At 46.4% G+C, this 15,315-nt stretch overlaps 1 protein-coding gene across 1 annotated transcript in view; it reads right to left on the bottom strand.

Annotated features, from left to right (window-relative positions):
• Window positions 1-15,014, bottom strand: part of LOC106745530 (teneurin-a) — a 730,052-nt gene extending 715,038 nt beyond the window's left edge. The window contains exon 1 of the mRNA XM_014621223.1: window positions 14,536-15,014. The gene's annotated coding sequence lies outside the window, so the exon portion shown is untranslated. The remainder of the gene's footprint in view (window positions 1-14,535) is intronic.
• Between the last annotated feature and the right edge of the window lie 301 nt (window positions 15,015-15,315).

The following is a 15,315-nucleotide window of genomic DNA, read 5'->3' as shown; positions in this document are numbered from 1 at the left end:
TATTCTCATGTAAAAGCAAAAATATACAGAGTATGACAGATCAACACGGGCAAACACATCGCGAGGGCAGATTGGGGTGAGGAAAAAATTGCTGTATCATTTGGCGAACAACAGGCGAAATTTCGAATTATTAATTATTAAAAACGGCCATGCGTAGAAGCTTCTTTGAAGCTTCCTTGATCCGGGATATCCTGTATAATCTTATATAAAGATAAGAAAAACTGCTTATATGAAGAAATTCCTATCTAGAATCACGAAGAATCTGTGAAAAATTTTCACGACTGGGGAGAAGAAATATCGAATAGAATGAACGGTGTCTTCAAACTAAGAATCGTATCGTCTTGAAGATATCTTTCTTGCCATTCGATATTTCTTCCCCTCAATTCGGAGAAATTATACTTGAATATACAACATGATATTTCTCGTAGAACTATATAGAATTTTTATATGTTCTCGCTTACATGCGTATGGCTAAAAATGTGGCTGCAAATTAAAATTGAATCTATCTCGCTATCTCGATTCCTACCACTGTTGTAGGGAATTAAAGGTCTGATATGGAACCATAATTTCGACTCGGGTTTACACATCGCCCTCCTGCACGCCCGCCTCAGGCCACCACCCTGAGTGGAAATACCCGGAGTATACTTACGAATATGCAATCTTATCGGCCCTTTGTCCGCCGGATGAAATATCCCGAACACTGCGTGTAAGATTCATTCGGCATGGACGCGCGGGGGATCTCCTGCGCAAATGGACGCGGAGGAGACAAATTTTTCGGGTCGCAAGTGGACAGACTCCGGGCGGAATGCGCCGGAACGAGAGAGAGCTCGCGACTACTGCAGAATGCAACGGAAGAGGCTTGAGGAAACGAGACGAAGGGAAGACGACAAAGAGAGAAAGAAAGAGAGAGAGAAAGAGAGGAGGAGGAGGAGGAAAGGAAAGAGAAAGATAAAAGACGGAGAGTACGAAAGCAGGCAAGCTACGAATTGTTACGGCAGCTGGTTTACGAGGTCCCGGTGGACAGGATGCCAAGCTAGAGGGAGGGGGGAGGGGATGCGCACGTTGCTCCAGCGAAAGGGGAAAAGCGTTATCTTGCCATGTGTGACTCGAATAACGAGAGTAAGCCTTCGTGAGGCCCGGCTCTCTCGGACGTCTTATCGCGGCGGCGTTAATGCGATTACCGTTCGCGCGATTTCGCTTCTCGCCGCAATGAGAGATCCTCCGCGTCTCGCGCTCTACTCCGGCCGTCGCCGCTGATGGCATCGGAACCGCATCAACTTGCGCGCACGGAGGCGACGTCTTCGTTTCATCTCTGCCAATGACATTTACACGGCCGCAACGGCGAGAGGGACAGACAGACCGGATTCACCCGTCCCCCTCTCTACCCAAAAAGTGAAACTGTCGGCGAGCACCGGTTTGATAACGCCCTGCTTAATTCACGTTATCATGCATTGTCCAACGTGGGAATAAACGGCGGCTGTAATGGTACGTAATAGGGTGTGAATAATGATAGACATCAAATGACTTGGCGCGCTCGAGGCAACGCCGGACGGTTAACTCCGGAATGTCGGGAGCGTACGCCGTGTTGCAACTCAATATCCGGGCAACGCGGTGGATCTCGTCACGAGTACATCTCGCGTTGTATTTTCTTAAATAGAGTAAAATAGGGTAAAAGATGTCACTGATTTAATCAGCAAGACAATCGTTACATCGACAATCGACAGTGAGTATTAATGACGTTTCCACTGGTTTTTGGCAGAAACGCGAGGCTCTCCCGTCCTGTGTTTCGCCGATTCGGGCCGGTGGAATACTCACCGCAAATCGCTGAGTGAACTGAAGGCTGTGCCACAAAGTACGTATTTCACAAATGTCCTGCGGATCGGAAGAAACGCCGGCACAAGTGTACTTTATCTGAGGGGGACGATGTCAATCTTGGTGAACAGGTGAATGGTATCGATGATAAAAATGAAAATCTTCGTTACTTTTTGATCACACCTCGTGCTTATAACCGTGACCGTCGATGGACCATCGACTGCTCCGCGGTAATAACACACTGATTGCACTTTAAAGAATAACGCGAGCGCTTTACATCTGATTTTGACGTGTCGTTTAACGAGCTGTCGGTGCGCATCTGAGCCGGGGCCGCTCGTGCAAGTTTTATCGTTGCCGTGGCAGCGGGGGAGTTGAAAAATGCAACGGCGAACTTGCGGAAATTCTACAGGCTCGCCGTCTCGTTCCTGCGTATAATGTATCGATGCGTCTTATATATATATATATACATATATATATCGCAATGTCGTTTTGTCGAGTCGGGAGTTCGGACAAACTAACGAGTTTCTAATCAAGTTCGCTGCGAGTTGCTGACATATAATTGTGCAAGATAGAAGCATACGATTCCAACCAGGGAATTGAGATCGAAGTCTGCCGAATGCCGCCGGACACAAAGCGCAGAGCCGGGTAACAAAACAGAAGCGGAGAGTCCGCGTCTCGCGGCTAAACGTTATTTCGCAACGGTACACACACCGCGTACATATCCGAGCGCGCGATTGTTCCTCAAGCGATGACAATAATTTCAGTACAACGATCTGTTTTCCGCAACGATACGGGAAAACCATCCGGCGCGACGAGACACCTTCGCGATTACCACGTTGCACCAGCGCGCGCTAGGAAAAGTTGCGGAAAGAGTTGTACGATTGTTACGTCGACCTCGGTTTAGCGCGATCGAGAGATCGCGGTTAACGAGCGGGGCACTTCGACCCACGCATAGACAATCGCGAAATTCGCACGAAAGCTAAACCGGAAAGCTTCCCGGTAATATCGAATGATGTAGATTAGGTCGCGCAGCAGCTCCCCGCGAACGTGCCTAACGCATTTACATTTAATCTCCGGCAAAACCGACGGTTTATGCCGGGTAATTACCAAGAACAATTACCGGTCGTCAATACCTACGCCAACCCATTATACCAATTTCAAAAACAAGTTCGAAACTCCGCTCGAAATACACCACGGGATAACCATCTATAAACTCTAACTAATAACCGTGAACTTCTCAACGCCCCCTTCCCCCCCCCCCCACCACCACTCCCTCTCTACGTACGTAGCGCCAATTTCCAAGTGAAGTTATTATTTAGCCAGATGGACGAAATAGTCGCGGGAACCAGACGCGCAAATCGAAAACACTTCGCGCAAATAGCACTTCTCCGCGAATTAATCAATATTCACTACCGACCGGTCAAATCTCTCTCTCTCTCTCTCTCTATCTATCTCTCTCTATCTCTCTCGTGTCTGATTAAACGACGTGGTTGGAAATACATCCTTCCAAAATGCGCCAAAGTAATGCCGCGCAATTTACAACGGTAGGACTAATCGAATGAGCAATCTACTAAACACCGGCGAATAATTAAAAGCGCTTTTCCGCTTTGAAGCATCGGTTAAAAACAAGGATCGCGCATTGCGTAACGAAAAATCAGCGCGCCAGTTAGGGATTAATATCATTATCCCGTGAAACAGCGTTTGCTGGGGAATCAGACGACAAACATTTCGTAAACTCATTTCCCCGTTTCGACATACTTTTAACGACGCGCACACACGCGCGTGCTGATACAATTATCGCGAGAGAGTTTCACTCGTTATCCCTGATTGTGCCCCGTACGACAAATGATAACTGCTTGGAGCTGCAGTAGCAAAGCCTGCTTTGGGGGCGCGAATTTTTGCCATTGGCCTTCCCGCGCTCGCTTAACGAGACGAATCCGCGTAATTTCTTCGTACGCAGACGATGCGCGCGCTCCCTTAAGGTGATCCGTGACATTTATTGGAAAAGTAACGGTGAATGCGCAACAGGATTAGTGTTACAGTTAATATAAGAGTACGACAACTCTGTACTAACGTTTGATCGAATTTAATGAAAATGACGCGAATGAAAATTGAACTGTACGAAAGTGAAATCAACTTAACGAATTTAATGAACATGATTTATGATGTACAGCTTTGACACTATGACAAAAAAAAAACATCATTCGAATTTATATAATGTTTAGACTCGTAGAAAATAACCGTTTTTCGCGCTTTGACGCGCAATATTTTCGATTGGGATTGCCCGTATTAAACATACGTTTATGAATACATACGCGGTAAACAATATTTTGTACTTGTATTAAAATCGGTCATTAAAATGTTTATGTTAAATTTTCAACATAATCGTGCGTCAATTTAACATATCGTGCTTATGCTATCTCAACATTTTGCGTTGAGTCGATATTCGACATGTGTAAGTATTAAAGTATATTTTATACTTCCGCATCGATTAACGTATTTAATTTCGTGTTAATTTTTTATACAATGCTCGCGTTACTTTTCAACATTCACTTCACGGTATCTTCCAACCGATACCTTAGTTATCGCTCTCTCCGCCCAATATATTACCTCTCAATTCGCGAAACTTACTTTCGAATAACAATATGACATTTTTCGCGGAACTACATAGAATTCCTCCGTGCAAAAGCAAATTCATCTTCATATAAAATTATAGTACATCCTTACTATACACACATGAGATTGTAAGTCTTGAATCGATACTAATTTCTCTTCCGTGTATCGATCGCTTCTTAGATAATGCACTGATTGCACTTTGCAAGGGGTGCATTTCGGGCTGGGCTTCGCAATAGCGCCGGGATTGGATTTCCGTTCGCGTGATGAATTAAGAGAAAATGTTGAAGGCGCACGAGACGACGCCGGAGAGCAGCGCGAATGCTCAACGTTCGCGACGACGGTGGCGTTATTATCTCCGCACCCCTTCGGTGCGTCGTTACGTTTCGCCGGTATTGCTTGACGAGCGACGGTTCGCCGAAGCGGCGGCAGAGGTTGAAAAAATATGGGCCGAGGTCGCGGAAAATGAGCCCGAAACTTTTACGGCGGATGCAAAGCAGCGTGCGCGGGGCTTATCGCGCGAATGTTTGCGCGGTGATCTATCCTCCAGGAAGTCAGAACCCACCCCCCGGCACCCCCTTGGCCTATATACCGAGAGTTATGGCTGCGACCGTGTCATACAACCGCACCGAAGTCTCCGTGAAGCATATAAGGAAATAGGAACATTGCCTTCACCCGGCATTGCGCGACCGACCGACCGACTGTTGCGGTACGAGGGGGGTGGAACAAGCGCGTTCGCTCTCGCCGAACGAAACTGTTCCCTGCGCGGCAGCTGTAACGCTCACCGATGCGCGAACCTGACTCGAACTGGAGGGAAGGAAAAACAGTTGTGAGCATAGTTGCTCAGCGTACACGGTGAAAAACACTTTACACTTGTGCCGAAATTGGCCCTCGTTGATATTTTTCGGTGAAATTTTTCACATACTCGTCCGTTAATTTAACATATTTGCGGTTTGTGTTATCTCGATATTTTGTGCTCAATATTCAATACGTGTCAGTGTTAAAACAACATATTTTGTACTTCAGTGTGTCGATTAACATGTTACGGATATTAATTTCGTGTTAACTTTTACGTAATATTCGCATTGTTCTTCGACGTGTTCACTTTGTGCTAACTTAAGACGAAAATTTGTGCAAGCCGTTTGGAACGCGTAAAATTTCACACAAAATTTTTTTTCATGTACACTGCAAATCTAAGTATATTGTCGTACGCGTACATTGAGAAAAACGTGAGTGGTAGAGTCAACGAAATTTGGTTTGAACAAACAAAATATTTTCGAGCGTCACATTTAGCCCGTTGAACGAATCGGTCTACGGTTGCAGTAATAAGTTATCGATCGATCGATTCAACGATTGCAATTTGGTATACAATAACTGTATCGACGCAATATATTTTTGCGCTAACATTTACATTAAGAACGCAATACTTTTCTGGATGAAGGTGACTGTCGATTCCGTCGATTTAACCGCTTCTTTCTCGCGGCATAAGCACGTAATTTGCTTGAAGTTCTCCTCGCATGTTTTTTACCGTTCGAGTCACAACACACATATTAATTAAATACGTTCAAAGGTGTGCAATTTAACACCGTTCAAGTTAACACGCACGTTACAACTTAAACAGCAAGAAACGGTATGAAAAGAGACCGAGCAAACTGCACACTCATGGGAGTAATAATAACACGTAGATTTGCGGTACCCTCGTTTGTATCGCCTGAGTGGAAAATATTTGAAATTTTCCCTCGATTTCGAAGCTTTGTCCGAGCATACATACGCGCGCGTATGTGTGTATGTATAGCCAACATGAAAATAAATATTCGCCGTGCGGAGAGTGCGCGAGCACACGCGTTGTAGCCGCTTATTAGCACCGCCGGGCTCAAAGTGTCGTTGTGTGTTAAACACCTGCAGAAAGTATATCGTCATCCCCGCGAGACGGCATACGACGACGACCTTAATCCGCGCGCGTTTATTATGTACGTGCGACCTTAACGACGAGAGAGAGAGAGAGAGAGATATTTCACTTTGACGTGCGCGAATGTATTCCTCCACCTTCAACCGGCCGGCGTTCTTACACCACACGCCGTCGGCTGTATCGACTTAGCAGTCAAAGAATGACTCCAACAGCGCTATATTACGGAGGAGTTATATGCGCGCATACGTAAGGACGGACGTGTTGTATGAAAATTTCAGCCCGGCTCTATTTGCATGCGCGAGAAAATCCGAATCGGAGGGCCCGGAACACCTTTGAATAGGGACTTACGCTGCGTAAGATATACGACTTTACGGAACGCCGGAGCGGAGGAGGACGGCCGGGAAGGGGGAATTTTTCCGCGACGCGATAATAAATACCGCGGATATCGGGCTGTCTGCGAACCGGATCGGCGACCGTTGACTCGGAGAAAACGGACCCCCCGTAATCACCTTACCTGAGTCTACACGGGGCGTTAATAGCTCGATGGTAACTTCTTAATCGACGCGACAATAACGATCGGCGTAATAACGCCACCGCTCTGTATGTGTGTGTGTGTGTGTATGTGTGGAGCGTGTAATTTTAAGGGAAGTCAGAAACGAGGACGAGGCATTCACACCGCGGACGCGCGCGCGGCGAATGAGGTAACGAGACTCATCGTCTCGTTAACAGTCGTCCTTGTTTTCAAAGAAAATCTTCGTCCGAGTTTTCTCGCTCCATATATACGGCCGCGCGCGCCTGAAACGCCCAGGGGCCGGCAAATGAATCTCCCCCTGCCCCTTGCGCGCGGCGGACAATGTTTGTAATCTTAGTTAGTCGTCGGCAATTAGCGTAATTTCGGTATTTAAAAGACACATTATTTCTTCGTAGCTCTCCCGCTCCCTTCCTGCAGCTCCCGTGTCCTCCCCCTCCTTTGGCCGGTCGCGTGCTCGTCGCTTGGCGTGCGCAATGTGGTCATCGTGCGGCAGCACGGTTATACCTTAATCGATAAGCCAGGATATTAGCGATATTAACGCACTTTTCTCTCTCTCTCTCTTCTCTTTTCAGGTCCGCCTCTTCGCTCCCTGCGCGACAGTCTTACAGAATTTATGATAATTTCCGGCTACACGGTGGCCTTTCGTTCTTGGCTCTCGGGTGGGCGCGGGCGTAGCTACAGTTGCGTAATTTTTCATCGCCACAACGTCGCTAATGCGTAATAATTTCTCGACTTTGCCGGCCGGCGAGTAGCGTCACTGCGCGGCTCTACGTGTGCTTACGGCAAACTTACGGTGTGTTCTGTCGATTAATACGGGCTTAACGAGAGACGTCGTTAAAGGGCCACGAAAACTGAGAAGAAATATTTGTGTCTGTAACTATAATGATACGAGTGAAAGAATTATAGTCGGGGGAACGATTTTTCTAACGAGTGTTACCCTATTCGAGATGTTCGTGCTGCTTTGACTTGCTCTTGAGGACTGTTTGCGCCTACTAGATAGCCTGCAAACTAGTGAAAACCTACTATGACGATAAATACATTTGTTAACTTCTCCCTCGAATTCCTGTGATTCCGCGGATTTTCATTTCAGTGCTACGTGAAAGAACTTATTCGGGCGCAAAAACGACGGAAATGAAAGTTTAAGACATCATCAGAGTGAAAGTAGCAATAAATTACATCACTAGAATTGAAATTGAATCCTTACCTCGCCCTTGGCTTCTGTTGTGTTGCAAAATTAAAGATTTAACACAGGACTATTAAAATCTCGACTCGGTGAACGTCAGCGATAATAACTTGACATGCACGTACCCCGCGTTATTATTCTTCCGCGTTAGAGCCGGGTGGGGGGTGTAATTGAGACTACGAAAATGACTGCAATTTAGGGGGGGGGGACTTGCCCCGGCGTGTAATATTATCGCGTGAAAAGGTGGAAGTGGCGAGCGAAGCGAATTTTTCGAGCACCGAGCGAAATAAGTTCGTGCGAAACCCGTTCCGGGCGAAAATACGAAACGACGGCAAAAATAACGGTGCGATCCGTTGTCCCTTTCGGCCAGATACCCGCCGGCCGGTATCCCAATCGCGTTTAAGAATGGTATCGCGTTCCCTAACTACCCAGCGCGTCCAGCCGCGCGTATAGACACGTATCCGGAGGGTGAGAGGGCGGCCAGATAGGCTGCCAGGGTGTACCAAATAACGTACGTACTTATCTGAACCATGCACTTTTCAGTGACAGGGGGATATGATTTATTGCCTGCGAGCTCGCTACAATGACTCCGGTACGTGTTAAACTGACCACGTTCATCATTAAAATTAATGGATATTGGATACTGGCCGCGCGCGCGGAAGGAGAGACGGCAGAAATGAGCGAAAGCCGGGGGAGAGAGCCGCTGGTGCTCCGAGGAAGACGTCGTTAATGTCGCGGTCCGTATCGCGCGCGAGAGACCTCGCCCGATAACACACATATCGGGAAAATAACGCGTTTATTTACACTTCTTACGCTTCGATAATGGAAATTGAAGTGATCGCTGCGAGGAGATCGCTGTCGAACGCACGCACGCACGGACGTTCCCTCTGTATCTCCACGCTCGTTGTAACCCGACGTGAATAATCTTCCGTGTGTTTTGCATTTTTGCGCGAAAACGGATATCTCTCTCTCTCTCTCTCTCTCTCTCTCTCTCTGGGAATCCACGCGCGCTATTGGTAATTACACCGCGCGATTCCGCGCGAGGTCGATAATGTCCGATACGCGGTAAGAGCACTACGCGTGTATTTTCGTGTGTTTTGTAATTGTTCCGCGTTGTCTATTGTGCCGGGTAGGTATTAAGTCTGCGGGCCGACATCCATTAAAATTAATGGAGATCGGGGATGGCAGAGAGATAGTCGGGCGTGATACCGAATGTGAAGAGGAGTGATGCATTATTCACAAAGAAACAATACCGCGTAATATGCAGATAATTTCACGTCATAATAATTCCTACGTTACAATGTATGTGCACGCATTTACAGTTAAAGCGATCGCTACAATATGCCAATTAGAATGCTCGAGTTAATGCACTAACGCGAGCGCGCCGCCGTCCCGCCGCTGTTTCCAACTCTAAATTTAATCGATGCCCTCTCGATGCTTTCGCCGATATTACGTGGAATTTGCGCGCACCTCGTGATCTCGCGATCTTACAACGGCGATCTCTCTTTGCGAAACCGATTATCGACGAATAGCGATATCCCCTTCCCGTTACCATTACGTTATCCGTAAACGCAACGTATATCCCGAGCGCTGAAGCGCTAAAGACGCTGCGCAGGGGGACGAGCGCACGATAATCGCGATCGCGATCGACTGTTTTATGGAAATAAATCGTATTATGGTAATCGAGCGTGCCGGGTTTACAGTCAAAAGCGAGATTAGGCCGCGGCGTTACCAATTTTCCTGTTTACACGCTCATGACGCCCTTATCGCGCTACACGTGGCACAGAATCGCATTACCTGCCTGGTAGCGGGAAGGAGTAACCGTATAAAAATTTCTTTCTTCCTGTTACACGGGCTCGACGCGACGACGCCAGAGAAAAAGAGAGAGAGAGAGAAAGAAGGGAGAAAGCGGTACGTTCGGGGAAACAATGCGCAAGGAAGATTTCTTAAAATCTAGTAGGAATCCAGTCCGACCTTCCAGAATAATTGTGGATCCTAGTTGGAAAATCTACGATTAGAATTGTTCGAATTGAGTGAAAATAAAATTCCAGTTGAAAAATCTACGCAGGTTCTCTGGTTGGAAGCGTAAACCCGAGTCGAAATTCTAAATTCTTACGTTAAGTTTTCAAGTGGAGAAGATGAAAATAAGTTTCCACTTGTAGCATCAAAGAAACACAATAAGTGCTGCATTAATGCTACCGATGGAATTTAGTCCTGCAGAGTCTAAATTTTAGTTCTGCACCACTCTTCAGGTGGAGGAAACGGCAATAATGACCCTATTTGTAGCCCGAAAGGAGCCCGATAGGAAACTTTTGAACACTTAATATAGAACTAGACTTAAATCAGGACTAAAATTTCGATCCGGGATACTTCAAACGTACGATTTTTTCTAAACGAGAAATATGAACAGAACATTTGGAATATTTGGACATCTCCAACGTTCTCCCGAAGATTTTACATTACGATTTAACAAAATATATGTAACTAACACAACTTTAAATATTCTAATTAGAATATAGGCTATATATGGGAAAATCTACGAATATTTCTACGCGAGAACGAGCTGAAACGATCTGAGCCGAGCAAGACGGACTCATGAATAGTAACAACAAACTCTCACGAATTCTCTTCATCAATCGTCTATCACGGTGCTCGGATTTATCGGTATTTTCACAAGGCGATTTTTGAAAGACACATACTTTTTGTCCCTTTGCCTCTCCTGTTCATCCGTTGAGCCATGCGACCGACGATCGCTCCGCTCAGTCTCATATACTGAAAAAATGACAGCTACTTACGAACTGAACTATATCCTTTTTATAGTTTCAACCTCAAAAATAGTAGCGAAATTCATGTAAAGCCACCATCACCGACACTGTAGCGAATCCCTTGCTAACAGACAAATAAATTTCGTGCGAAAAATATGAATATCCTTGACAAAAATGATGGGTAAAACAAATAATTTGACACCTCGGAAGGTCGCAGAGGTAAACCGCGCCGACTCACGTCGAAAATGATTCTAATCGATTAAACATAAAATTCGTAGCTTTCCCCCTCCCCCTGTATTCTATTAAACAATCAAAGTGCGTCTAATAATAAGGCCGGAGACTGTGGATGTTGAAAAATCGCGCGGAAGATGTAAGTGATTCCGATGGTCGACCACCATCGACTGGTTTGTCCTCGCGACGGGCGATCGGCGGGCGTGAAATACGAGGATCGCGCGTGGTGAGACAAGGAGGCGGGTTAGATCGATCTGTCGACGCACGTAACGCGCGAGCTAAGTAACGCGTTAAAACCCCGCGAGCGTTCCGGCTATGCTTTCAGCATATTTGCATAGGATTCTGCTCGGTGGCGCGTACGCGTTCGCTCGCTCGCACGGCAGCTGCCCGTGGTACGCGAGCACCTGCCGAACGTTTACGTAGCTACGCAAAGTGACAACGCTACCATCATGCATACCCGGGATAGCCGAGATACTTAACAATCTGGTATTCCGATTACGACGGCGCGCTCATGCACGCCGTGCGTCTTCGAATGCGCCCGTACAAGACGGCGATCCTCGCAGCGGATCGCGGCGGTGTGTACATCAGCGAGCATGCGATCAATGGGCCCAGCGATCCCAAAAGCGACGGGCATCGAGGCTCCTTCGCGCCGCTATTCGCTCATGACAGGCATCCCAAGTCGAAATTTCGCCCCTACGTGTGTTAATCTTTAATTCCACAACACGATAGAACGGCTGGGATGCCGGAATATATGTAGATTCGATTCTGGTAATGTACTCGGATGGAATTATAAAACAGGTCCGTCAACAGCTCCTGCTCAAGGTAGGGGCGAATAATGTTCTTTGAAACGGCTTTATAGATTTCCAATAAAAAAGAAGAAATTGTAAAAAGAACTATTAAAACCTTAGGCACGGTTGCTTCAGCGTAATTGAAAAAAGATGAATTATTAAAAGCAGCATTTATAATATCCAATAATGTTATATATTTAATGTGCGTCTAATGGCCATTTAGAATTATAATCGATTACCTTATTTTAAAGACATCTTAATTTTACCTTACTTTGTCAAGTACCATGTTTATATAGTTCTTACCTATTGGCCGTTTATGTTAACGAAAGAGTTTTTACTGAAGAGTTTGCAACCGAAGAGGGCCCAAATCCGAGACCGAAACGTTTAGACACACTATGTAACTTTGTCGTATATTATAAATAGTATTTAATAATTTCATTTTCTCTTAACTACACTAAACCAATCATGAACAGAATTTTAATGGTCCTCTTATATAATTTATTTTGTTGGATATTTACAAAGCCTTTTTGTTTTGATATTATTTTGATATTACTTTGATATTATCTTATTTTAATTATTATTTACTTCTGCTTTGACCAAGAAAACATCTTAAATTTTCGTTTTTGTTGTTTTTAACGTCAAAATAAGTTATTCGGTTATTTATATGAATTTAATAATCAAAATATCGGGAGCATTTATAATTTCAAATGTTAAAATTAAATTTGTCAAATCAATCAATGGTTCAGGAGAGTAGTTGACAAGCGTAATATCGTCAGGTTTTCATTAGCCTGTAGGTCATCTAAATAAGTGCAAACTATATTTAAGAACGTTAGAGTAGCATCGAAATATCGATTCGGGTAGATTTAATTCTAATAATATAACTTAGTCCGACTTTGACCACGATGACGTCTTAAATATCCGCTAGTTTCACCATTTTTAGCATAAATAAATTCTTTGGATACTTAGACGAATTTAGTAATCGAATTATCGAGAACATTTCTAACTTCAAGATATCATCAAAATCTGTAACATCAAAGATTCAAGAGAAAAGCTGACAAGTATAATATCGTTAAAGTAAATTTTATTAGTCTGTAGACCATCTAAGTAGGTGCAAACTATCCTAAAGAGCGTCCAAAGTAGCATCCAAATTTTGACTTAGGTGGGTTCTGATGGGATAATTCATTTCTATTTTAGCTATGACGTCTTGAATTTTCATTTTCGCTGCTTTTAGCGCCAAAATGGCTCACTTGAAATTCTCGTGTGAATTTAATAATCGAAATATCGAGAGCATTTCCAGCTTCAAAGCATTGAAAGATAAAATCTGTCATCAAAAAGATTAAATCTGCCATTGGAGATAAAAGTTGACGAATGTAGTATCGTCAAAATAGGTTTTTACTACTCTATGGACCATCTATATGTATATAAGTAAACGCAAACTATCCTTAAAGGCATCAAAGCGACATCCGAATTTCGACTCTGGGTGTGGCGCGTGAGAATGCTAATCGCTGATCGCGAGAATCGTCGCTGTCGCGAGATTTCTCGCGGAATCGCCCCGATTTCGCCGACCGAGAGGCATTAATCGCGAGCTTTTCCTACGGCGCGATGAAAACGCCGCTTCACGTCGCCGCTGTGTCGACGTCGGGATCGGCGTTATTATCGGCAATCATCCGACGACAAATCGGGGAAAATCACCTCGCAGACGACGACGAAACAGATCTCTATTCCGCGCTGTGGCCCGCGCTTTCGCCCGGCACGAGAACAATTCATAGAGCAATATCGTTCGCGCAAACGTGTTTGAACGAAGACGTAAAAAGTTTTATTAAAACTTCTTTGATCGCCGGAAGGGGCAAGGGGGAGGAGGAGGAGGAAAAAGAAGAAGAGGAGGAGAACGAGGGAAAGGGAGAAGAAACGCACCGCCAGTTATACACCCGAGTGTTACGCGTAGTTGACTTAACGATTATTAAAAACGAAACGTTGTTATTGCGGGCTCTGTGTATGATTAATTAATTTTTTCTCCGCCGAAATATAAAAGAAATAAAAACATTGCGCCGGGGCGAGCGAGAACGGTCGAGCGAGAGAAATTCGCGGCCGACATTAATATCGTCAAATATCGTCCGTTCCGCGCGACCCCCCGGAAACAGAAATGTACGGCCGGGGGGATGTGCGAGTACACTTGTGAATCAGAAAACGGGCAGTGTGTGACGTAACGGCGGCACGTTGTGTGCCTGTGTGGGTAGTGAGCGTCGCGCCCGTCGTCGCGGGGAGCGCGCGTCCAACGAGGATCGGATCCCGAAGTACGAAAAGTTGTCCGGTTTTCTTGAATTTTCATTACTACCCGCGACGGAGAGCGGCGGGGAGAGGGTTTCCGCTGAAAGGGTCTCCTCGCGATAACACCGGAGAAGCAGAAGCGCGCGCGCGCTCTCCTCAGCTCCCGTCTCCGAGGCGCGTAATTCGAGAAGCGGTCCGCCGATTATAATTTCACTCGAAGCCGAACTCGCGCGATTAATACGGCCGTGTCGACCTATTCCCTCTAATTAAATCCTATACGGCAGCCGAGGTATTCCGGATCCCAATTTTAGATCCGCTCGTGGAGATAATCGACGGCTCTCCCGACCGCTCGAAAAAGAGAGAATCGTCGGCTGTAACGCTGTGAAATAACGCCGGGGATTCAACGGGAGAAGAGAGGAGGGGGGGGGGCTCACCTCAGTTCGATGCCTTGACACCGCTTCCTGTCATTGATGCTGACGATCACGTCGCGCGGCTGTATCTTCTTATCGCCGCTGCACTTCGGGGTAGTCACTTTGCCGCGCGAGTGGCAGCCGAGCGGAAACGACGACTACGGGCCGCGCACCTCGCCTCGCGATGATGCAGTGACATCCAGCGCGAACGATGACACGAGATCAACCGTTCTCTCTTTCTTATTCCTTGTCTTTCTCTCTCTCTCGCACTGTCTCTCGCCCGCTGTCTGTCCCTCCCTCTGAGGTACCGCTCGCGCTCGGGTTCAATTCGCGGCGACGTGAGAGATTTCCGCCCGGAGGAACGGGGCGCACATACGTACGTACGAACGAGCGCTCGGGGTTAAGTCAGTCACGTATCGTTGCAGCCTTCGTCGCGGGCCGCTGCACTGTCACGGCGCCGCTTCTCCAGCTCCCGTCGATTTAGCGAATCCCCCGAGCCAGCGATCCTAATCTACCAATTCCTCGCGAGCGAGCGGGCGCGCGCACATACACACACACGTACACACACACGTACACAGATGACACACAGAGACACAGGCACGCACAGGGATACACAGAGAGAGAGAGAGAGAGAGCGAGCGCGGGGGTGGACGCGATAAAATCCGTGGTTACGCGAGACTCACCGACTCTCGAGACGAATCGATGTCGAATTCAGGAACAACGACGCGGGAATATCCACCGTTGGAGAGAGAGAGAGAGAGAGAGAGAGGGACCGTCGCTCGTCCGGTGTGTCCGTCTGTAATC

Source organism: Dinoponera quadriceps, unplaced genomic scaffold (genome assembly GCF_001313825.1).
Source record: "Dinoponera quadriceps isolate SergipeBrazil2010 unplaced genomic scaffold, ASM131382v1 scaffold120, whole genome shotgun sequence".
In the NCBI taxonomy this organism is placed as follows: Eukaryota; Metazoa; Arthropoda; class Insecta; order Hymenoptera; family Formicidae; genus Dinoponera; species Dinoponera quadriceps.
The sequence above is the reverse complement of the archived record's forward strand: the minus strand, read 5'-3'. Positions and strand labels throughout refer to the sequence as shown.